Source organism: Macrotis lagotis, chromosome 1 (assembly GCF_037893015.1).
Source record: "Macrotis lagotis isolate mMagLag1 chromosome 1, bilby.v1.9.chrom.fasta, whole genome shotgun sequence".
NCBI classification, from domain to species: Eukaryota; Metazoa; Chordata; class Mammalia; order Peramelemorphia; family Peramelidae; genus Macrotis; species Macrotis lagotis.
Window position 1 is genome coordinate 811,252,865 of NC_133658.1, and position 23,366 is coordinate 811,276,230.

General features: G+C 37.3%; 1 long non-coding RNA gene across 1 annotated transcript; it reads right to left on the bottom strand.

Annotated features, from left to right (window-relative positions):
* Positions 1-6,554: 6,554 nt before the first annotated feature.
* LOC141488734 (uncharacterized) lies at positions 6,555-18,435 on the bottom strand. Its single transcript, XR_012468775.1, has 3 exons — positions 18,255-18,435; positions 8,157-8,283; positions 6,555-6,629 (listed from the first exon to the last, which is right to left on the bottom strand). It is a non-coding gene; the product is annotated as an uncharacterized LOC141488734 (long non-coding RNA).
* Positions 18,436-23,366: the final 4,931 nt, after the last annotated feature.

Below are 23,366 nucleotides of genomic sequence, written 5' to 3' on the forward strand. Positions count from 1 at the left end.
AGAGTAACTCCCCAACATGGTGTTTCTTTTTGATACCTCCTCAAGTTGTCCGTTTTCTGACACTCAAATTGTTCCTTATTCCTAGAATGCTCTCTCTCTCTCCTCACCTCTACCTCTAAGAAGTAATTATTCCTTAGTTTACTTTTAGGGTTTTTTGTTTGTCCTTCGTTCTTGAGGAAGACCATAACATCAAGGAGGGAAGTGGTGCCATGAAAAACCCATGAATTGGATTTGAGAGAGAGGGTGCTGTCCTAAGTCACCAGCCTCACTTTCCAGAACCATTTGGATCCAGTGGCCAAATAAGGATCAGGATGATTAGAGATGGCCCTGGATGCAAGGCAATCAAGGTTAAATGACTTGCCCAAGGTGACACAGCTAGTAAGTATCAAGTGTCCTCCTGACCCCAAGTCAAACTTGTCTTCCTGACTCTAAGGCCAATGCTCTACCTAGCTCTATTTAAGGCCAGCACCACCTAGCTGCCCTTAGTTTACTTTAAGACTCAACTCAAACAGCATCTTCTGAGCCCATCTTTCCCAAGAACCTCCCCTTTGGCCCTCTCCCAAAGCATTATTACACTTTAAAATTATCTTCCATGCACATTGTTGGTAACTTATATATCATACCTATTTATTTAGGTGTAGTCTTCCCTACTAGAATGAAATTTCCGGGAACTATCTGGGGATTGAGTCCCCAAATCAGACAGTACCTGAGTGTTCAAGGGATAGGGTTTTTATAGTGTTTTTATAGGGGCAGGACTGGAAGGGCTGGCCCTTATCTAGTTAATAGTTCCTGGCTACACCCATTAAGTAAATGTTTGTTTACTGATAGCTGGTAAGCCTCCTTTTCCATCACTCTCATCTTTTACATAACTTTTCTGAGACAACAATATTGCCAGTTTTGATAACATGCTGTATCCAGTTCAGTCCAGAGCTAGACCCAAAGAACATGCTAAATTAATCCTATCCCTAGGAAAAGCTCATCTCCCAGTGATAAATTCAAATCCATCAGTAAAGACCACTGACACACAAGGAATATGCAATCCAGAGAGCACCTATCTTTACCCAGATATCTCTCAGGGAGAAATTTATTCCAGGATCTATTGTCCTGCTTCTTTCACACAGAACATGATTGTGAATTGTTTCCCTGCCATCTTGATCTTCGATTAATTGATCCTCCTCTCTTTCTTTGCTTTACCCAGAGGGCTTTTAGATATTAGTCCATTTTCCTCCTACCCTTCAACCCCTGCTATTGATCTATGTTGGCATGAGCTATTTGTTCCTCTGTCACTACTTGGATAGCCCTAAAGTTCTAGTCTTGTGGCATCCTGAAAGTCAATGCATAGTCACCAAGCTTGCTTCCTGCCTGTCATCTCCTTTCCAAAATTATAATAGGAGAGGATGGCCTGAGCAAAGGGCTGTCATTGACTAGGCTAGCTTAAACTGAGGTATTTGATCCAGGAAAGCATAAAATTGGTCCAGAAAAATGGAACCCGGAAGACCCAGATCCCATTGCTTCTTCTTATATGGGGTTACATGACCTCTACCAAACACTTAATTTCTCTGAAATTTAATTTCCTCATATAATAGCTGGCATTTATTTAGGCATATATGGGCATATAGGCAGACTGACATGTATCAGTCCCTATGCTAAGCAGTTTATCTCATTTGATCCTCATAACAACTCTGGGAGGTAGGTGGTATTTACCCCTAAAATACAGATGAGGAAACTGAGGCAAACAGTGGTTAAGTGAGTTGCCCAAGATCACAGTGTCTGGGACAGGATTTGAACTCTGATCTTCCTAACTCTGTTTACTGTGGCACCTAACTGTTCCCCCAAATGGAGATAATATGGGCCTGCCTACTATCAAGTATTATTGTGAGGTTTTAGTAAGAAATTAGAAGTAAAAACTATTGGAAATGGTGAAATGGTAAGCATATATGAGTGGAGGCAGTTGGTCAAAACCACTTATTAGGAATATTGTAGAACTTGTAACTTGGGCTTCAGGTAGAGCCTGAATTGCATGACCTCTGCCATCCCTTCCAGGATTCATTTGGGTCTCCAAGTGTTCAGTAGCCAGGCTGTAATGAAGACTGCAAAACAGTCTCAGATTATTTCCTGGTATTTAAAAGTGAAAAGGAATTTAGAGACATCTAATCTTACCACCTTCCCCTTTTGCAGATGAGAACATTGAGACTCATAGGGAGGAGAAAGTTTGCCCCAGGTCAAGTAATAAGTTAGTTGCAGAGTCAGGATTTTTTAACAATTTATTTCACATCTCTCAGAGATTCTCAACTTAGAGTCTATGAATTTTTTTAAAAAAAATATTTTGGCATTTTTCAATATAATTACAAAAATTCCTTTGTAATTCTGGGTATTTAATTTCATACATTTAAAAACATTATTGTGAGGCCTCACCAGACTGATGGCCAAAGGAGACCGTGCCAGGCAAAAAAAATGGTTAAGAGTCCCTCTCTGTGCCATCCTTCAGACTGATATCAAACTATCACTTTCATGGAGCGGCTAGGTGGTGCAGTAGCTAGAGCACTGACCCTGGAGTCAGGAGTATCTGAGTTCAAATCCAGCCTCAGACACTTAATAATTACCTAGCTGTGTGGCCTTGGACAAGCCACTTAACCCCATTTGTCTTGCAAAATCCTAAAAAAAAAAAAAATCTCCTTCATGTACAAGTCTAACATTCCCCTGCTCAAAATCCTATAGTGACTCCCTGTTGTCTAGAGGATGAAATAGAAGTCCCCCTAACATTAAAGGCTCTCCAGAATTGGAATCCACCTACACTTTTTTTTTTTAGTTTTTGCTAGGCAATGGGGTTAAATGGCTTGCCCAAGGCCACACAGCTACATAAGTGTCTGAGGCCGGATTTGAACTCAGGTACTCCTTACTCCAGGGTCGGTGCTCTATCCACTGTGCCACCTAGCTGCCCCTCCAGCTACACTTTCAATCCTTCTTCCTTTTACTCCCCTTCCATGAACTCCTTGGTTCTAGTCTAGTCAAACTGGAAAATTAATTATTCCTGATCTTGTCCTATTCTTGCCTACAGGCAAGTATTTTCTGAAAACAGTTCAGCTCAGGAGAGGTGAAATTTTCAGCATGCACATTTATACCCCAGAAATTGGCAAATACTACAAACCAGAGCTTGATATATTATTTTACTAATTTTCTAGATAAGAAAAAGAGGAGAAAATATCTGGTGTTATAGCCTGCCCAGACTCTGCCTGGAATTCCTTCCCTCCTAATCTCCATCTTTAAAATCTTCCTCTTCCTTTATGATCTATCTCAAGATCCATCTCTGAATCTTTACTTACTTTATCTCTGTCACTTGAGAGTAATCTCATCCTCCTCACAAGTTCCAAGAGTACTTTGGATCTCTCCTTTGCCCTCTTCAGTTTACCCTGTACCCTCCCTATTAAATATTCTTTTTGAGGGGTGCCCCCAAGTGCTTATCACTAGGCTTTCCAAGTGTCTGTTATACAGGCATTAAATAAACTGTTTGCTGTTTTTGTCAACTCATAGCTAATAAGTGGCCAGACTAGAAAGTCACAGACTCATACTGGACCTGAGGTTGAGGATATGTGTTGTCTTTTGATTAGTGTTTGTGGTTACTGATAAAAGAGATTGTTTGGGAGTAAGTTAACTCAAGAATTACCTACCATTGCCATAGCTTCTCCAACAATCAGCAACCATGTTACTTAAAGGTCTCAGAATAACCTGGATCATTTCATAGGATCAGAGGTTTAGAGTTGAAAAGGGAACAAACACATCAATAAATATTATATATAATGGGAATAAACTCAGAGAATTTCCAATAAAATCAGGGATTGCCCTGATTTTATTGGATGCGCATTAGCACCATTACTACTCAATATTGTATTAAAAATGCTAGCAGTAGCAATAAGAGAAGGAAAACACTGAAGGCAATGAGGAAACAAAGTTTTCAGTCTTCAGATGAAATGGTAGTATGCTTGGAAAACCCAAGTAAATCAACTAAAAAACTCCTTAAAACAATTAACAAATTTGGCAAAGGAGCAGGATTTAAAATAAGCCCACATAAATCATTAGCATTTCTATATATATATGAACAACAAAGCCCAAGAGATAGAGAAATTCCATTTAAAGTAACTATAGATGATATTAAATACTTGGGAATCTACCTCCCAAGACAAACCCAGAAACTATATGAACACAATTATAAAGCACACCTCACCCAAATAAAGTAAGATCTAAATAATTGGAAAAATGTAAAAGGCTCATGGTCAGGTCAAGCTAAAGTAATCAAAATGACAATTCTACCTAAATTAAATTACTTATTTAGTGCCATACCAATCAAACTACCAAATAACTACTTTACCAAACTAGAAAAATAGTAATAAAATTCATCTGGAGCAACAAAAGGGCAAGAATAACAAAGGAACTGTTGAAAAAAGATAGAAAGGAAGATGGCCTAGCTCTACCAGATCTAAAACTGTACTATAAAGCCCCAGTCATCTAAAAACTGCCTGATACTGGTTAAGGAATAGAGAAATGGATCAGCGGATTAAGATAGGTTCAAAAGAAGTCACAGTAAATGACTACAGCAATCTACTGTTTGACAAGCCCAAACACATCAGCTTCTACTATTTGGCAAAAATTGTTGGGAAAACTGGCATAGATCCACATCTCACAGCCCAGACCAAAATAAAGTCAAAATAGGTACAGGATTTAGACATAAAGAGCAATATCATAGATAAATTAATAGAACAAGAAATACTCTATCAGATCCATGGAAAGAGTATAAATTTATGACCAAACTGGAATTAGAGCACATTATAAACTGCAAAATGAATGATTTTGACTATATTAAATTAAAGAGGTTTTGCACTAATAAAATCAATGCTGTCAAAATTAGAAGCAAAGCAGAAAGCTGGGAAACAATCTTTGCAACTTAGGAGTTCTGATAAAGATCTCATTTCTAAAATATAGAGAGAATTGAGTCAAATTTATGTCACAAGTCATTCCCCAATTGATAAATGGTCAAAGGATATGAATAGACAATTTACAAATGAAGAAATTAAAGTTATATATAAACATATGAAAAATGCTCCAAATCATTATTGATTAGAGAAATTCAAATTAAAAGAACAATGAGGTATCATCCCACACCTATCAGATTGGCCAAGATGAGAAAAAGGGAAAATGTTCAATGTTGGAGAGATTGTGGGAGAATTGGGACATTGAAGCATTGCTGGTGGAGTTGTGAATGAATCCAACCTGTCTGGAGAGCAATATGGAACTATGTCCAAAGAGCAATAAAACTGTTCCAATTCTTGGTCTATATCCAGAAAAAAATTATTTGCAAAAGGGAAAAGTCCTACATGTTCCAAAATATTCACAGCAGCTCTTTTTGTAGTGGCAAAGAATTGGAAATTGAGGGGATGCCCATCAATTGGGGAATGGTTGAACAAGTTATGGTACATGAATACTATGGAATATTATTGTTCTATAAGGAACCATAAATGGTCAGACTCTAGAGAAGCATGGAATGATTTATAGCATCTGATGCTGAGCAAAGGGAGTAGAACCAAGAGAATAATGATGGAAGCAGCTCCTCTCAGCAGTACAGAGAACTAAGACAACTGTATCAGACTGTCTATGGACTATGTTATCCCCATCCAGAGAAAAAAAAATAAATAAAACAAAACAAAAGAAAAATCAACCATTCAGAATCTGATGAACGCTTTATAAAAATTATCTTTTATGTATTTCTCTCCCTTAATCCTAATACCTCATACTAAAAACTACTCATTTGTAAACATGTCTATCAAAATATGTATGTACAATGCTAACCTGACTTTTCACCGCTGAGGGGAGGGGAATAGGAAGGGAGAGTGGAAGGAAATTTTGTAACTTAAAAATATACAAGTGCATATAGATTAAAAATTAATTAATTTTTAAAAAGAAAAGGGAACACAGAGGATGTCTATTCTAGCCCCCTTATTTTTCAAATGAGAGCGTCAAATTCCAAAGAAGGAAAATGACTTGCCTATGGTCACATATTAAGTAAACAGCAGAGCCAGAATTTGTGCACATCTCCTGATTCCAAATCCAGGGCTTTTTCCATTACATTCCTTTGATTTTATCTGTCTTTACCACAGTTGACCACACAGAAGCTCTCCATCATACACTCTTTTGGGAAACCTGTTCTCTGTCCAAGCTAAAGAGTATATGTGATAATAGTTAATAGACCTTGGAAAGAGACAGTGAACTTCCACAAGCTGTTGAGAGCAAGGACTGAGATTTTGTTTGTTGATTGGTTTGTCTTAATATGGTAAGAACTTAGTACAGTGTCTAGCTCATGGTAGTAACATATTTGTTAAAGTACATCATGGCTTCTAGTCTTAGAGAGCTGTCTGGGCTCTCTAAGGACATGAACCCAGATTTTTAAAGTAACCTATACCATCTTGGAAGCTACAAAATTGAAAATAGCAAGTACATCAAAGGGAACTTTGATCCAGGTAGGCACCTTCCAAAAAGGTAACTAAATTTCTTGTTATAGGTACCTGTTTTTATTCTATGAGAGTTACACATTCCATTCAGAAGATGGCCCAGTCACCATCTGGCTCCTTGAGTAAAACCTGCCAAAAAAACAGAGAAAGTGGCCATTAACAAAGTGAGGACAATTCACCATCAGCAGTTGGCTTGGGTCTCCTGGTGCACTGTGCACCAATTAAGAGGACTAATTAAGCTTCAGTGGAATCCCAGTGGGATTTATTAAAGGAAAACCTTGTAAAACATTTCATTTCAGCACATGTATTTTGATTATCTAGAAGAATGTTTTAATTAAAGAATAAAAAGTCAATTGAAATGCAGTCCATAATGGAATTGTTTCCATCAAAGCTGCATGAAATGGTTGTCCCAACACTTCTGCTTCAGAAATAGATACAAAGAGAAGGGTCAAGACTTCCCAGGGCCCAGGTCTCCTCTCCTTTTTTTTCCTTTAATGGACTAATGGCTGAAGCAGTAGTCATTTCCCAAGCATTGATGTCCATACCCACAAAAGTAACTTTATTGTTACTTTTTGTCCTGTATTAAGCAGAATCCATAAGGATAAATTTGATTTTTTTTTCCTAGAGCTGCTTCTTAAACAAGTTCTCTGGGCAGCTAGGTGGTGGATGCAGTGAATAGAGCACCAGCCCTGGAGTCAGGAGGACCTGAGTTCAAATCTGACCTCAGACACTTAATAATTGCCTAGCTGTGTGACCTTGGGCAAGTCACTTGACTCCAATGCCTTAAATTTAAAAAAAAATAAGTTCTCTCTCTGATAAAGCTTCCCTAGGCAAAATTATTAAGAAGGCAAAGTTTGTCTTTGTCACACTTCTAAAGGGATCACTTCTTAGCACCTACTTAAGTAGTACTTAAGTACTGAGTACTTAAGATATCCAGAGTGTCAAACTAAGGATGGGTAAGATGAAAAGTTTAGGGCACAGGCATATCACAACCTCAAGGAGTTTCTAAACAAATCCACTCCCTCTGGCTACCAATTTCTTTCTGCCTAAGAAGCCTGAGAGTCTAAGTGATTTGTCCAACAGCTAAGGTGATTTGTCCGTGGTAACCTAACCAGAAGAAATCAAGCCTGGGATTTGAACCCAGGTTTTTCTGACTCTGAAGTTAGTTCTCTATCCACTAGTTCAACAATTCTCAAACTTTTTTATCTCTGATCCACGAAAGTCTTAAAAATTATTGAGGACCCTTCCAAAAAATCTTTTATTTATATGAGTTATACGTATCTCAGTTTACTATATTAGAAATTTAAATGCATCAGTATTATTGTGGAACTAATTTTAATATCACAGAGCCCTTGGAAAGGTCTCAGAATGTCTCTAAAAAATCACTGCACTAGATCATTGTATGTTGTTCATTTATATTAGACTCTAAGTTCCTACAAAAGCAGGGGCTTTTTTTTTCCTTTCTTTGTGTCACTAAAGCTTAACATGGTACCCAACACATAGAGAGTTGGTAAATGGTTGTTGACTGGCTGACAGTTCTGACTTCAAGCTTTTCAACTACACCTCCCACTTTCCCTTCTCTCTTTCAACTTCCCATTTGACTTCTGTAACTGATATCTTTCCTACCACTCTGGCTATGCCTCCTGTGGAAGTTACCTGGGTACCATGCTCCTGTGATGTTCCATCCATTGTAATTAGAGCAGCCTATTGACAAGCCTGTGAAGATACCTGTCCGCTCTCCAGTTATGATATCACACGGAGTTCTTAATTCTGTTGTCTAACTCTGAAAAGGAAGTGGAGGTATCAGCAACAGATGAAAACTTTAAAAATCCTTTCATTATCAATGATTGTGATTTTTATTTGTATTTAGAAAAGGAGGGGTTCACAAAGATGATTAAATATACTGAGAGTTATATCCTATGTAGTTTGATATTCAAGATCCAAGAAGATTTTACAATCCCATCAACTTCTAAAAAACTGATCATTGATATGTGCAGTTAATTTTTTCTGCTGTTAAAAAGGGGGGAATGTAGAACTTCAAATTCCATTAAACAAAAGGATTTAAAATAATATTTTAGGAATGTCTCTGAAATTTTTAAAAAAACTTTTTTAAGGAATGGATTTGTCTTGTGACAAGCAATAGTGGAAGAATGATTAATTCTAGAATAGGGCATTGAAAATGAATATTTATATTGAAGGAGTATTACTAGAATCTGGATTTAATTTCTCTAGCCCATGCTATCTGACATTCCAATCATTTCTTAGAAATCCTATCATGATTTTGAATCCTATTTTGACTTTAAAAGTCATGACTTTCTTCATCTCAAAAAGCCCAGTAGTCTATTTATTGAGTGTTAACAAAATCCAATGCTAAAATTATATTTAATTGATATGTTGAATTAATTTTAAGAAATTCCTTTTTTATGTGTCTTTTTTTTAGGTTTTTGTTTTGGTTTTTTTGCAAGGCAAACGAGGTTAAGTGGCTTGCCCAAGGCCACACAGCTAGGTAATTATTAAGTGTCTAAGACCGGATTTGAACCCAGGTACTCCTGACTCCAAGGCTGGTGCTTTATCCACTACGCCACCTAGCCGCCCCTTTAAGTGTCTTTTGAATCAAAAATGTATCTCTTCCTCCCTTCTCTCACTTCTCCAAGCAACCAGTAATAATTTTTATCAATAATAATAATTAGTATAGAATAAAATGCTTTAATATTTATAAAGTACTTTAGGGTTAGCAAAGTGCTTTACAAATATTACCCCTTTTGATTCCCCAACCAACTATATAAATCAGATACTATTATTATCTCCATTTTACAGATGAGGAAAGGGAAGCCTAGACTCACACATCTAGGAAGCATTAAGGCAGGATTCAAACTCCAGTCTTCTTGACTCAACTACGATACTACCTAGCTTCCTCAAAGAGATTAATGACTAAAAGACAAGGAGAATCAACTCTTTTCAAGGAATCTCCTTTCTTAATATGAACCCTCCTCTAATTGCCCAGGCTTTCTTTCTATTAAACTCTCAAGAAGGGAAGAGTTAACTAGAGAGAGGGAGATTTCTTTATCATCACACTGCTCATAGAAGAGGACCACTGTTGGATCATTCTAATACTTAAAGAAAAGCCATACCTTGACACTAATACACTATTGGTGGAGTTTTGAACTGGTCCAGCTGCTCTGGAGAGCAATGTAGAACTATGTACAAAATGCTATAAAACTGTGTACATCTTTTAACCCAGCAACTAGCTGGCTGTATCTCAAAGAAATCAAAGATAAGAGGAAATAATTTCCTATTTATGCAAAAATATTTATAATAGAATTGGCAATTAAGGGGGATCATCAATTGGTTGAATAAATTATGATAAATGATTGTGATGGAATATTACTGATTATAAGAAGTGATAAGCAGGATGCTTTGAACTATAACCTGGAAATATTTACATGAATAAACACAAAGTGAAATGAAGAAAACCAGGAGAGCATTGTACATGGTAAAGGTATATTGTCCAATGGTGGGCTACAAATGACTTAGCCATTCTCAGCAATGCAATGATCCAAGACAATTCCAAAGGACTTATGAAAAATGCTTTCCATATCCAGGAAAAAGAACTGATGGAGACTGAATAAAGATTGAAGCATACTATTTTTTATTGTTTTTTTCATGGACTTTTTAATCTGTGTTTTCTTTCACAACATGATTAATACTGAAATATTTTACATGAGGGGAGGGAGGGGAAGAAAGAATTTAAAACTTAAAATTTTTTAAATGATATTATTTTTACATATATTTTCATATGTATGTATGAATTTATGTCTAATAGTAACCAGTTCTAGGAGAAGGGGAAAAAAGAAAGTTGCATAATAACTTTATTATATATTTAAAAGGCATAGTAAGTTGTACATAACAGTTTTGCACTTTCATGTGCAATCATTTTTTTCTATTCTACTATGTTATGGAAATGCTTGTTTTTTAAGTTCAGAATAAAATAAATAATATTTTTAAAACAAAGTAAAGTTTCATCTAACAGAGAAAAATAAATAAATGGATGTGGATTCCAACCTAGGTGGCAATAAAAAAGTATTATACATGTATTTAGAAAAATAAAATCTTAATATTAAACATGAAAGAAGAAAAAACATATCTTGACTGACTAGGAAATGCAAACATTATGAGTAGTTTAGACAATGCTGGTCCAAGGTGAATGTAAAATATCTACTCAGGAATCTCACAAAGTTGTCTTTAATTTCTAGGGAGAGTATAAGGAACAGATTATAATAAACGTAGTGCAACCAGTGGTACAGTAAATAGAAACCGAAAGTCAGGAAGACTCATCTTCTTCAAAACAAATATGGCTTCAGATAGTTACTAGCTATGTAATCCTAGATGACACAGTGGATAGAACACTGACCTTGAAGTCAGGAGGATGAGTGTTTGAATCCAGCCTCAGATACTGGATATTCATTAGTTGTGAGACTCTGGGCAAGTCACTTAACCCTGATTGCCTCACATCCAGGACCATCTCCAGTCATCCTGATTCACATCTGGTCACTGGATCCAGATAGTTCTGGAGGAGAAAGTGAAGCTAATGACTGAGTGCAGCATCTCCTCACTCAAATCCAATTCATCTGCTTGTTATGACATCACCTCCCTGATGTCATGGTCTTCTTCAAAAACAAAGGACAGACATCATCATCATTATGTAATCTTAAGCAAGTCACTTAACCCTACTTGCCTCAATTTCCTCATCTGTAAATAAGTTGGTAAAGGAAATAGCAAACTACTCCAGTATTATTACCAAGAAAACTCAAAATCGGGTCAGAAAGGGTCAGAAACAACTAAACAACAGAATAATGAGCACAATGGAATATTTGAATGGTTTTATGTTGGTTGAATTTATTTGTGTGACTTAGTGTCATGCATTTTCTGTGAGATGAAAATAAAAACTGCCCTACACCAAATATACAAATGTTCTTCTTTGCAGAAGAAACCTCAAGGTCATAGGGTATACTTTTCTGACCCACAAAACGCTAGCTAATGGTTATAGAGGGGACAAGGTCTAAGAGTAAAGTATAATTAAAATTGCCCTCATCTCCCAAAAATCTAGTATTCCTTATTTACTGAGGTACTTTTCCCCCTTCTCCCATTCCCATAATGATATAAGCTATCTTTCCTCAAATGCCTCTACCAAAATGCCTGTTAGTTCCAGAATTTTCCATCTTTATTACATAACTATATATCATTAACTTACTTTTACAAAGTTCTATATATGCCTAATTCAAGTTTTGGGGATGAAACTTTTCTGACTGGAGACAACCTGTCTTAAATAAGACGCCTACTGGTCCCCAATAATCAATAAACCAAATAATTTTTGCAAAACTTTTACTGAATATAAAAGCTAAGCAAAAGATATACAAAAGTAGACATTATTATTTGGCAAAATTTGGAGATTTATGGGAGAAGTAAAAATAACTCTTTCATCTACCCATCCCTATTCCATCATCTTTAGGATGTGAAACCTTCACTTGATCCCTGCCCCTACTCCAGAAGCTTCCCTGAGACACTTGTTAACCTAATTTGCCTAGAATGGCTCACCAATGACCCCCTTTGCCCAGGAATACATAATCTTAAGTCACATGATTCAACTTTCTCTACTATTTAGGAACTTATAATAACTATTAATGAAATCAAAAGCCTAAGATCCTTACATCAATAAACGATATGTTTCGTTCTGTATGTCAAACTAGTTACTGGTATCTCCCATTTTGCTTCCCCTGAATGCAATTAATTAATAGCTATGTGTCACAATTTAATTATATTCTTGTTGTTCAGTTGTCTCAGTCATGTTTGAGTTGTCATGATCCCATTTGGAGTTTCCTTGGCAAAGATACTGGAGTGGTTTGCCATTTCCTTCTCCAATTTATTTTACAAATGGGGAAACAGAGGCAAATAGGATTAAGTGATTTGTCTTTACCAGACACAACTGGTAAGTGTCTGGATTCAGGTCTTCCTGACTCTAGGCTCAGCACTCTATTCACCATTCACTAGCTGTACATTTAATTATGACTAGTCAAAATTTAAAGGATTCAAAAGATAGGAAATAGAAGTAACTTTAATAAAGAAAATCTTATATAAAATGTCTTCTTACTATAGATACAAGAGAAAGGAGTTGAGTGTTATGATCCTTTCATTGCTCCAAGGAGTGATAAAAGTCAAAGTTCAATCAATTCCAACCACATACACCCTAGTCTGGAATTTGAATAAATGGAGAAGCAAGTTGGGAAGACTAGCCATATCAACAACCCCATCATTAGTCTACATTCAAAGTTCCCAGTGGAGCATCTCTGCATCTCCAGCCACCATTATATGATTGGTCCTGGGTCTGCTACTGATGACAACCATCCCAACAGTGATCACAATCAAGTGTTCAGGATAAATTAAAAGCTTTGGTTGTTGTAGATGTCTATCCCTGGCCATCCTTCCTTACCTCTACTTCATAGAATATCTTCCTTTAAGTCATAGCTTAAACACTATCCTCCGCAAGTCTTTTCTTATCAATAGCTAGGGTCATCTCTCCCTAACTACCTTATATTTAATTTTATTAATTCACTATATATTTATGCTGGGTATACTTTCATATACTTGTTGTCTACCCCAATAGAATGTAAAAGAATAGGGATTCTTTCATTCTTCATATTTTTGCCCCCACCTAGGACAGTGACTAGCACTTTAAACATGCTTGTTAATTGATTGGTAGATTAATTGGGTGAATGATAGTTTAAATATGATTTATTTTAAAATTTTTAACATTTAATATATTTTAATATATTAAAATAATATATTTAGTCTACCTTTCCAGGTCTCTATGACTAAGGACCACACATGTAATTAAAATGATTAACACCATACATTTGTATTGTTTTCTTTGTCCTACTTCTTTTATGAGTAGTGGGTACTTAATATCTGTTGCATTGAATTAAAATAAATGTAATGGGGCTAAGATGGAGGTACCTATGCAAGAGAGATCAAGGACCTACTCCTAGAAGAAAATAGCTAGTGTTTGTCTACCCCATGAATGGGGGCCACCTCTATAACTCTACTTATATGACTGGAACTAGCTAGCTTTTCATGTCTACCTGACGGAAGGCCAATGTCTCTCTTTTTTTTCTGGTGCCATCCAGGGCTAAAGCCTTCTTCCATAATATGGACACCATGCACTAATCTGGGGAAGTGGATCACCCCTCCCCTTCCCTTAAAGTCTATGGTCCCTGAGAACTGGATTTGGGGTTATATTCTGCTTAATTTGTCTTTTTCAATTCCAGGTACAGGTAGAGGAATTCTCAGACCCTGGTTCAACGATTAGTTTGGATCTAGAATTTCAAAGCAGATCTTGCAACCAGTCTAGCAAGGAAGCCCTGAGACGTCAGAAAGCAAGACTGGGAGGGCTTTATACTTGACACGTGATGAGAGTAATGCTATATAGGAACTACGTAATTCCCCTTCCTCTCCTCCTTCTCAGAGACCAAGGTGTATTGAGGGAAGATTATGTCCCAGATGCTGGGGAAGAATGTTTGTTCTTGTTATATGTTTGAAGTAAATATTTCTTCTAAAACTATCTTGACCTTAAATGGTTAAATGGAACCAGAGGACTGAGATCCCCTAAATTGAAAGAATACATCAATGGGAGAGATAAGACCCCCCCCCTCCAAAAAAAGGATACTGAACAACCCTGAGAAAGAAGTAAAATGTGACAGACCTGGCCTTCAGGCAGTGGATTCTGAAATAATCACTGTTACATAAGGTTACAGCTGCTGACTGACAGCTGGTTAATGTGTGGATCCTCCCAGATAATAACAGTTCTTCAGCAAAGACTTTAAACATACTATCCTAAAAGATGGAATATGTGGGAATTTCTGTGCAAGCATCATAGAACATGAAAAATGAGAAATGAGAGGAATTATGCTCAATGCCCCCCTCCCCAAATAAAAGAATGTCATTGATAGTCATTGGTCTTCTTTCAGTCAGCTTTCACTCTCATACCTGGTTTTGCCCACTCTTAAAAAAATAAATTCAGCCTGAACTCCATTACCTGCCTTAAGTCTTGTCTTGGTTATGTCATGCCCAGCCACTAGTCTAAATTCTAAACCATTCTGCATGAACTTTTCCCACAGTTCCTGACCTCATTCTCTGATTATCAATGAAGGAAATATGATGTATGGTACTATCTCCTATTTATTCAGGGCTCAACTGCCTTGCCCAGGTTCAGGCTTTAAATCAGATCAGTCCAGCAGAATAGGACAAGATTTGGCTAACATGGACCCATCACTAATCCTGCCAATGCCCAAACAAACAAATCCTCCACACTATAGTATGGCCAAGGGAGGCAGAAATAATAGAAAATGATTGAGTGGAGTGGAAGTGGGGAGAGATTGTTAGATAAAAACATTTTTCTAATTACATCAAACATTCAATAAAGATAACTTTCCAAAATATATTGACATTTTAAAAGATCTGAAATTATTCCAACCTTGGGTCAGCATGGAACAGTGGAAAGGGTACTGAATGTGAAACCAGAGAACATGGATCTAGTCTAAGTCCTCTAGGCCTCAGTTTCCTCATCTGTTAAATGAAAAGGTTGAATTAGAGGTAGCCTCTATCTAACCAATTCTAATTCTATGATCCAATGAATTCAATAGGCTACCCATATAATTGCATGTCAGATAGTAAGCAATAAATAGTTTTCATCCATTTAGACTTCCACTTGCATTGTTAAGCAAATCTCCTTTGAATAAATAAATAAATTCCATTGCATAGAACAGGGAGCAACCCCTCAATTTCATTGATATTTGGAACTTCCAGATTAGGGAACTTCCTCTACTATTGTAGGGTAGCACCTTAGAGAATCACCTAGATCCCTGAGAGGATAAGCAACATTTCCAATATCACCTTTGCAGCATGTGTCATATATGAGACTCAAATTCAGACCTCCTTGATTACAAGGCTAGTTTTCTCTTCACTACACCATATTTCCTCCTTAGGGAAGCCTTGTGGTATTTGGAAGCTTACTACAATCAGCCCAATGTCATCTGGAAAGAGTGACATTTGGAGCACATCACCATGGACCAGGAATCCTGCTTCTACTTGGATGCTTTAAGGGAGATCCTGCTACAGGTGCATCCAAGCTGCATCCCAAAGGATACTTGCAACCCTCAAAGCCCATACTTTATTTCATTATTATTATTATTATTATTATTATCAATGGTAATAATGTTTTGTCCTTCATTTTTGAAGAAGACCATGACATCAGGGAGGTAGTGCCAAGACAAGCACATGAATTGGATTTGAATGACAAGTAGGGTGGATTCAAACTCCCATCCCCCTGACTGCAAAGTCAGTGATCTATCCACTACACCACCTGGTTACCCTCAATGGTAATAAGGGTTACATTGCAGTTATAAATAAATATTAAGTTGTATACACAGCCTTGACAAGTTTTTATTGGACAATGAAGACCAAAAGAGATAAAAGGTTGGACATCCATGCTCTAGGACATAAATAAGCACATTCATCAAAGTCATCTTCTTGATTTATGGCTCTCTTGATAGTGACCATAAGGAGATCCCATTGAACAGAATTAGCTCTATGGTTGATTCTATAAAGGAATATAATATGATTTCCACATATACTTAGCAGATTCCTTATCAGGAAAAAGACAGTTCAGACTATATTTTACACTACAAAGAAAATATTTCATTTTTACAATAACAAATATTAAATACAGTGGAATCTAACATTTTTATATCTTCCCCTTAAAAAAAGTTTTTGATGTCTTTTGTTTTTAAATCATAGTCATTTTCAGATAAAGATCTCCCTTTCCTACCCTCTCCCAGTGAGACTTCCCTAATAACATAGGGGAAACTGTGTTAAGCAAATCCAACTGGCATATTAACTATCTGTCTAAATAGTAACACTCCACACTTAGAATCTCCTTCTTTCCAAGGAAAAGAGGGTGATATGTGTTCTTATTTCTCCTCTGGAATCAAGACTGGTCATTATACTTATATAGGTTAAAAAAAATTTTGGTATAGAAGGAAGTGAGGGAAGGGGGCAGAGAGGAAGGGAAGGAGAGAGGGAAAGAGGAATACAGGAAGGGAGGGAAGGAGGGAGGGATGGAGGAGGGAAAGAGGAAGGAAGGAAGGAAGGAAGGAAGGAAGGAAGGAAGGAAGGAAGGAAGGAAGGAAGGAAGGAGGATAGGGAGGGAGAAAGGAAGGGAGGGAGGAAAGAAGGAAGGAGGTAGGAAAGAGGAAGGAAGGAAGGAGGGAAAGAGAGAAGGAGAGAAGAAAGATAAGAAATAAAAAGGGAACAGAGGGAGGAAGGGAGGGAGGAGAGAAGGAAAAAGGAAAGGAAAGAAAGAAGGAGGGCAGGAAGGAAAGAAGTAGAAAAGAAAAAGGAAAGGAGGGAAGGGAGAAAGAGAGGAATGGAGGGAAGAGAGAAGGAAGGAGGAAAGGAAAGAAGGAAGGAAGGGAGGAAAAGGGGGAGGAAGGAGAGAAGGAAACAGAAAGAAGGAAGCATTTGTTGAGCACTTACCATATTCCGGGAATTGTATAAAGCACTTTACAAATATAGTTTTCTTGGATCTTCACAACATACCTGGGAAACAGGTGTCATTGTTATGCCCATTTTACAGTTGAACACCTGCCCAGATAGCCACAGATAGTGGCTGAGGCTCAATTTGACTTCAGGTGTCCTGACTCCTAGCCCAGCACTGTATTCATCATACCATTCAGCTGCCTGCCTTCTTTCCTTCCTATGAATATTTTGGGAGATGGGATCTCTCCTTATTTCTTTGATTTTTCTCATCTATATACTTTGCAACAGAATCTCCGAGGCAAGGGATAGGAATGGTAATTTTTTTACATAGTTCTACATTGTTTTCTAAAATATATGGATTAATTTGTACCTTCAATAACTGTATATTAGTGTGACCATATTATCTCAATCCCTCCAACATAAACTATTTTCACCTTTTGTCATCTTTGCTGGATAGGAGATAAAAACTTCAGAGTTGTTTTCTATCCTAATTTACAATTCACTTATTATTAGCAATTTGGAATAAAATTTTTATAGCTATTAATTGTTGTCAATTTCTTTAGGAATGCTTTAATTATTGTATAATAGCTCTTGGTTTTTGTATATTTGTGTTTATTCCTTTTATAGTTCCTGTATCAGACTTTTATCCAAGATTCATTTGATACAAAGAATTTTTTTCCCAGATGGCAATTTTCCTTCTCATCTCAGATATGTTGTTTTTATTTTTAATAAAAGCTTTCCATCTTCAAATAATTAAATTATGTATTTTATAATTATCTCTATCCCTTGGGTGATTAAAGATCCTCCCCCCTCCAATCATAATTTTCTTTTTGCTCCAATTCTTTATGTTCCCTTTTATGTTTTGGTTATTTACATATTTGGAATATATCATGGTACATGATTACTGTATCTTTTAGTCAACTGACTGACTACAACAATTAGTCTACTATAAAAAAAGTTTTTAAAAGCCTCCTCATTGTTTCCTTTCCTTTCAAGAAAGATATCATAAATGTATGTGCATAGCTCATTCTGAGATGAGAAAAATCTGAATATTTGATAGGTTACTGATATCACTGTTTTTTAAAAATAATTAACATCATAAATAATTCAATTTAACTAGATATCTCCTGTCCGGATCTTTGTCCAGGGGCAGCCAAGTCTTACCTATCCCAGGTCTTCGGTGCACATCTGGTACACAACCAGCATGTTCTTACAAAGAGTGTCACAGACCAGAGGAGAAGCAAACAGCCAGCTAAATTGGTCCAACTTCAAGGGTTACATCTCTGAATCTCTCTCCGACTCTCACACTGCCTGCTTTTATACTCTTGGCTATCTGCAAAGGCCATGTGAAATAGCAACAGTTTCCAAACAAGGAATAGAAAGGCCACGTGAAATAGCAACAGGGATAGCAAGCAACTCGTGATACAAGCGTGCACCTTTGTCACTGTCCTTTTGCATGCCAGAAGAAATGAAACAATGTTAGACCACTGAGAGGAAGACTGGAGCTCACTTCCTAAACCAAGAGCACACACTGGAGATGCCTACATGCAGAACATGCTGTACTTCTCTGTTCCCATGTCTCAAAACAGTGTTTTGAACCACAAAGACAAAGTCGTTCACATATCCTTCAGCAGTTCCCCGGGGTCTCATCAGTATTCAAGAGGAACTACACAGTCAGCCCCAAGTCTCCTAACATTCCCCCCCCCCCCTCTTGTTTGGCACAAAGCACAACAGCAAAATTTCATAAATCTTGAGGGAATGGTTTTCTGGGCAGTGAGGCATAAAGAGAAGTGAGGGTTCCCTTAATCATATGCACCATAAAACGTAACAAACAAGGTAAGCATAGACAAAGTAACATAATCACAATACAGAAAAGAATGACAGGAAGGAAATTGAAAGTGTAGCAAGGGCTATGTACTATGTACACTTTCCAGCCTTGTCCTAACTTTGGGCCTATGAAAGTTCTTATGTGACATTGAGTACAAGTGAGGTTAAAGATCCCTGTACGATATTTGGTAATATTAGAGGTGTTATTTCTATCAATTAGGAATGCATAATCCTTTCCTAAGCAGTCAATATAATGTTACTGGTAACATTATTCTATTTGTTCCCATCAATTCAGGCATTACTTATACAGTAGGCCCTCCAATAGCAGCTACCAGCTTTTCTAATCCTTTTGCCTCCATACCAGTGTTATGTACATACTTTAGTCTAGGATACTCTACTGCCCCTCTATCAAGTAAATACAATGTGGTATTGTGACATGAAATAAGTGATTCATTATAATTGTCATGAGTTAACAGAGTTAATGAACATTGATGAGTACCACACTCTCTGAAGGGCATAAATCCAGGATAATGATACATCAAAGACAAATTAAGAGAGATGACAGTATTACAGAATTCAGTATGATGGTTGTGAAGTATTGTCAGAGATTTGTTAAAAGGAATATCATGTCCATCTAATTGCCAAGTATACAATTGATATCGTCACATCTGGATCTGTGGCTGGTTGTTCTGTGCAGTCATCTTAATGTCCCTCAAAAACATAGCACCATTCATTACTGACACACACCAGCTTGTACTGTCAGTGAAGCCCAAAAAATTCCAGTTATTACCATCCCATTGTCCTGCTACAACTTTCTTGATGCATACTGGTAGTCCCTTGATCAAACCTGTGAAATTAAATGTTCTGTTAAAAGTCATTGTAGTTTCATTTTCAACTGCCCATTCAAATCCACCGTCCTGGAACATGTGTGACAAGTTTCCATGTAAGAAGAATGACAGCATTGTATCAGTTCAGGTCAATACTTTCAACCAGGGAAGGGACAGAATGAAAGCCCATCTCCTCGTGTCACTGTTGTCACTAGATGCAGATGTCAGGAACAAGGTTAAAAGAGTCATTAGCTTCAATATGTTCTTCATTTCTCTCCTCCTGTTGGATTTCACCCTTCCTCGTCATCCTTGTCTACTCCTCCTCCTCTCTGGTTTCCACATTCGTGTGCACCTTGCTGGAACCCACTGGTCTCCATTTCCTATTGAGATACAAAGAGGGCCTGGAACCCACATTAGTACTTTATATGGACCTGACCATACCCCTTCAGGTTTGTTATCCAGAGGGCCAACCCAGAAAATTAGACCAAGGGTGTTTCTGGGCAAGAGGACTGCCAATTCCCCCTTTTTGTTTTTAAGGCAAATTTCCTGTATGACATCCACAAGAGGGTGGATACCATATGAGGGGTACTATGATATTATAAACAGTATCACTGAGACACCATGCATGAGAAGGTTCTAAGTGGTTGTGGGACTTGGGAGTTTATCAAACCAGTCAAGAATATCTTGCTCAGCATGATCAGGAAGGAGATCTTGTTTTGCTTAATAACCTACAACAATGAAATTATTTCATATCTGAATTATACACACACAGACACAGGTACAAACACACAGAAACAACTATTTTGTGTAAAAATTACTAAGCTGAGACTGATGTCCTAGCCAGTACCAGATCTCAAAGTATAGAAACATTTTTCCTACCCCTCCAGGCCAGTAGAGAGATGTGAAAATGTCCCATTGGTGTTTAATTACACATATACACATATTTCTTATATTTTGAATGAACCAATTAAGACCAGTAAAGAAAAAATAACTTTTAGAATCAATCAGAATTTCTTGAGGAACCTCTTGTATAAATTCATTAAGATTTTGAAATAGCCAGTTAATAATCAAAATTGAATGCATTCTTAAGTAACTCTATAAAATTCAGTTTTAGCCACTCTAATACAGAGATATAGTTATAAGCCCAGGCTTCATTCAAAAGATGAAATCTAAATTTCCTAATCCCAGAAAAAGTTTGTCCCCTAAGTTGCTACCCTAACCCAAGGAGGATGCTCAAAATAAGCCCAATATTGAGTCCCATTAGTCCCATTCATCTCTTGTCTATAGACAGCTGACACAAAATTTAGCAATAAAAGCATCAGTTGGATCACTTCCAAAAGTCTGTTCTTATGTCTTTTCTAGTCTCTTCCTGGGGCTTGAGGATCAGGGGTTTCTATGACCAGGCATATGCCCCACCCAGTCATATCTACCCCATTTTCTTTGGCCATCTCTATACTTTTTTCCAGTCCAGATTTTTCTTTAACCTTTTGCTTTTCCTTTCTCTTTGTTTTAAGAGGCCAGGGTAAATATTCTTTTTCAGGCTTCTTCTTCGGGGTATCTTCTATTTGGCATTCTGACAAAGTTTGTTCTAAACCAGATAAGTCTGGATACAACTTCCTGTATGAGGGTATTTTAGAAGATGGTGGTGGGGGCTACAACTCATTCTCTAAATCTCCTTCACCTCCTCTCAATGTCTTATGAATTGTCTTATCCAAAGGATAATCGTTTATTTTACTTTCAGTTTGGCATTTGGCTGTGAAGCAGCGTTGTGGGAGACTAACTCCCTCAAAGGTAATTTTTACTATACTAAAAATAAGAAAGTCTTGATCAATTAAAAGGTTAGGGTCTTTCTTTTCATAACTAGTCATCTGTTCCCCTACTATACTCCATCTTTCTTTGTCTACTCCTTTCTCTGTTATCCATGGAGAGACAATTTGAATTTTTTCAATAAAACTTCTTAGGTCTTTCAGTGGTACTGTGACTCCTTGTTTCTTAACTGCCTTATAAAGCTGTCTATCCCATATTTCCTTCTCCTCTAGTCTGAAAATATGATTACCCATCTTCTCGCCTGACAACATCAACAAGGCACTCTCAGTGTCTTCCTGCACTTATTGCAGGGTCTTGGTCCCTTCCTGCCCCTAATTCTGGTCCCTGTTCGGGCGCCACTTGTTCTGATCTTTGTCCAGGGGCAGCCAAGTCTTACCTATCCCAAGTCTTTGGTGCCCATCCAGTACACGACCAGCATGTTCTTACAAAGAGAGTCACAGGCCAGAGGAGAAGCAAACAGCCAGCTTTATTGTTCCAACTTCAAGGGTTACATCTCTGAATCTCTCCCTGACCCTCACACTGCCTGCTTTTATACTCTTGGCTTTCAGCAAAAGTCACATGAAATAGCAACAGTTTCCAAACAAGGAACAGCAAGGCCATGTGAACTAGCAAAAGTTTCCAAACAAGGAACAGAAAGGCCACGTGAAATAGCAACAGGGACAGTAAGCAACTCGTGATACCAGCGTGCACCTTCATCACTGCCCTGTTGCATGCCTGAAGAAAGGAAACAATGTTAGACCACTGAGAGGAAGACTGGAGCTTGCTTTCTGAACCAAGAGCACACACCAGAGATGCCTACATGCAGAATATGCTGTACTTCTCTGTTCCCGTGTCTCAAAACAGTGTTTTGAACCACAAGGACAAAGTCATTCACATATCCTTCAGCAGTTCCCCAGGGTCTCATCAGTATTCAAAAGAAACTACACAGTCAGCCCCAAGTCTCCTAACAATTTCCTTCTTTCAGGTATCTTGAAATTAGATACCTCAGGAACTTCAGAGAGAGGTTACTTCTTATACAGAATTCTCAACTCATCTTTATTTTCTGAATTTCAATTTCCATTTCCCCTCTAATATATATTAGGCTTCAAGTGTGCATGATGCCATTGTTGTGGATATTAAAATGAGATGACTGTAGAAATGGTGGCAATTTTTCATCCATTTGTTATCCTTCCAGTTTAATCTAGAAATTCTATTGTGATAATCTGGCTTAGTTGCATTTTACAACAAGCTAGCAACAATCTCATTTTCACCTCCATCCTTCCCTTCCCAATTTAAGGGAATCCATAAATGAAAACTACTATTCTCAGTGTCCATACTGAACAATCTCCCAATACCCAAAGGATATTGAATGGGGCATTCCCATTCATTCATACATTGAATCAGCATGTATTGAACACCTAATGCATGCAAGATGCTCTTTTGGACACTTAGGAAAATAAAAAGAAGAATAAGATAGGTTTTTCCTTCAAATATTCCATGTAAGTTTACATTGTTTTTTTTTTGTTTTAGATTTCTTTTTTATTTCCGATTCTTAACACATGGACTTAATACACTCTTGTTGAATGAACAAAAGCATACACAAATAACTATGGATCCCTGGAGTCAGAGGTTCCTACAGCAACATGCAACATGCAAGGGCAGAGGAAGAACCAATTTTCTTTTTATTGGCTTGTATGTTCCCTCTCAGGAACTCTGAAATAATGAATGATCTGATACAGGATACTACGACCCAATCCCCACTTGGCTGGCACACAATTTACAATATTTTAGAAGAAAGATTTATTCAAGAATCATT